Raw genomic sequence first — 3,049 nt, 5'->3', positions numbered from 1 at the left:
GAGAGGAAGAAGCAGGCTCTCAGCGGAGGAGCCCTACGTGGGACTTGATCCCAAACGCCGGGATCACGCCCTGAGCAGAAGGCAGAGGCTTAACGACTGCGCTACCCAGGCGCCCCTTATTTTATTTTTTAAAGATTTTATTTATTTGACAAAGAGAGAGAAACAGCCAGTGAGTGAGGGAACACAGGCAGGGGGAGTGGGAGAGGAAGAAGCAGGCTTCCCAGCCGAGGAGCCTGATGTGGGGCTCGATCCCAGAACAGATGCTTAACAACTGAGCTACCCAGGCGCCCAGAGAGTTGAGATTTTAAACAGGGCAGCAGGGTAGGGCTCCTTGAGAAGGGCATAAGTGAGCAGAGACTGGAGGGGGGGAGGGAGTTTGCCATGAGGGTACCTGAAGGAAAGGGCTTTCCAGGTGGAAACACTGTTNCCGAGGATCCTGACGTGGGGCTCGATCCCAGAAGAGACGCTTAACAACTGAGCTACCCAGGCGCCCGGAGAGTTGTGATTTTAAACAGGGCAGCAGGGTAGGGTTCCTTGAGAAGGGCATAAGTGAGCAGAGACTGGAGGGGGGGAGGGAGTTTGCCATGAGGGTACCTGAAGGAAAGGGCTTTCCAGGTGGAAACACTGTTTAATGCAAAGACCTTATGGCACAAGTGGAATCTACCTAGCTGATTCAAAAAACAGCAAGGAGGCAACTAGCGTAAGCAAAGTGGAGTAAGCAAATGGAAACTAGTAAGAGGTATAGCCAGAGCAGTAATGGGGACCACATTAAATGAGCCGTGGACTCCTCTGTAAGGAGTTTGGCTTTTTCTCTGAGTTAGATGAGGAGGTTTTACAGATTTTTGAGCAGAGGAGTAACGTGACGTTCATTTATTTAAAAGGATCATTCTGAATGCTGAAGGGTAGAAGCAAGCAAACCAGTCGGGAGCTATGGTCATAATCCAAGCAAAGGATAATGGTTGTTGAGCTAGGGTGGTAGCAAGTGAGGCGACAGAAGTAGATGCTAGCTATACGTTGAAGGCAGAGCTACCAGGCTGGCAGAGTGAATATGGGGTGAGACAGAATAGATCCAAGGGGGACACCACAATTTTTTTTACCTGTACCGCTGGAAGGATAAAGTTGACACCAACTGTGATGGAAATGTATGGGTGGAACAGGATTCGGGGGAAGGACCAGGAGTTTATTTTGGACACACTGAACTTGGTAGGTCTGCCAGACAAGTATAGTAGGCAGTTGGGTGTGTTGAGTTTGAAGTGCATGGGATGGGGGTTGTGTCTGGGGCCAGAGGTCTACATTCTGCATGTAGATGATATTTAAAGTGACAAGGCTAAATGATCATACAGGGAGGGAATAGGGACAGGAAAGAGAAGAGTTCCAGACACTACGCTCTGGGAAACCTCAACATTAAAAGACGTCAAGGAAATGATTCCATAGAAACATGAAGAGTTCATCNGTGTGTTGAGTTTGAAGTGCATGGGATGGGGGTTGTGTCTGGGGCCAGAGGCCTACATTCTGCATGTAAATGATATTTAAAGTGACAAGGCTAAATGATCATACAGGGAGGGAATAGGGACAGGAAAGAGAAGAGTTCCAGACACTACGCTCTGGGAAACCTCAACATTAAAAGACGTCAAGGAAATGATTCCATAGAAACATGAAGAGTTCATTTATGACAACATGTGGGTAGGCTGGTAAATGGGTTAAGTCAACAACCAACAGGTGAGTGACATGCAAACTTTGTTAGGCACAAAATTCTCAATCATGTGTCATTCCACATCACTGCAGTATACGGCAGGTGGTGTTCTTAAGGCACAGGACCCATTCATAGTGCTGTCATAAGCATTTAATACCAGGACATGAAGGGAAGCCCATTACTAAGGGAGGCTAAGTCTATGCCCACAAATGTTGAACATCAAGAAGGACTTTAAGATCATTTAAGCCAAACAGCTTGATTTACAAATGTGGGGACTCATGTCTCAAAGTGAGCTGATCTAACCAGGTTCACATAGTAACCTGCAGGACAATCAGGTACAGAAATGAGGTCCAATTGTTCCCTGTTCAGAGTGCTTTCCTCTCCACTATCTTCCCTCTCACTGAGAGTCTACCAAAGATCATACCCAAGAAATAATATTGTGAAAATCTGAAAGCCTTTCTTCTCTGTCTAGAACAGCCAGGCTTTGAGCCACAAACACAAACAAGGGGACTTCTAGAAGGCTGTTGGTCTTGGACAACTCAAACTTGCTTCTTGTGAATGTACGCTTCCTGCCCAGTGCCTGGCTTACAGCAGGTTGAATGCACGGATACGTACCTGCATTTTTAGAGGTGTAAAATTATAAGCAAACCTTTAGCAAAATTCTCTGTTTAAGAACTTCTCATATGGCCTCAGTGTTTTCCCTGTAGTCAGGGGTTTGGCCAGTGTGTCTGATCTGGAGAATGAACGTGGGCATGAGGTAGGTCCCAACGGCCTTCAAGATGAGGTGCCCAAGAGGTGGTGCCCCACACATAAAAAGCACTCAGGAGATACTTGCTGAGTAAATATCCTATTGGGTGACTCCATCTAGTAGAAACATCTTATGTAAGCAGGTTAACCAGAGAGGAGAAAGTCTGCAGTGTACCGATTACTCATATGCCCTTGGGCACCTTCTTAACCTCTCTGTGGCTTGGAGTTTCTGTCTAGAAATGAGATTGGAGCTGCTGACCTAGATCAATGGGAGAAGGTTAATTGAAAGCAGTCATAGAAAGCATAGAAGAGGATTTTAAGACAATCTGTAAATGCTGAATGGCGCTGTTGCCACTGTCAAATTGATGAGAGGGGCCTTAGGTAAATCAGGAAGGAAGTGTTGGGAAGCACAGCCTCCTTTGGTCTGTCCTGTCCTCCTGACTGGGTGGTGGTGGGGTGATGCCAAGTAAGGGGTTGAAAGCCCACCAAGGCTCTATCTCCCACGTTAGAAGTCCTCAATTCTTTCCTCGCTGTTGGGTATGTGCCCAGTGGCATCCGACACAGGCAGATGAGATCTGTGGTGTAAAGGCACAGGAGAGATGACATTTG

The sequence above is a fragment of the Ailuropoda melanoleuca genome, chromosome 8, assembly GCF_002007445.2.
Source record: "Ailuropoda melanoleuca isolate Jingjing chromosome 8, ASM200744v2, whole genome shotgun sequence".
In the NCBI taxonomy this organism is placed as follows: domain Eukaryota; kingdom Metazoa; phylum Chordata; class Mammalia; order Carnivora; family Ursidae; genus Ailuropoda; species Ailuropoda melanoleuca.
This window is presented reverse-complemented; position numbering follows the sequence as displayed.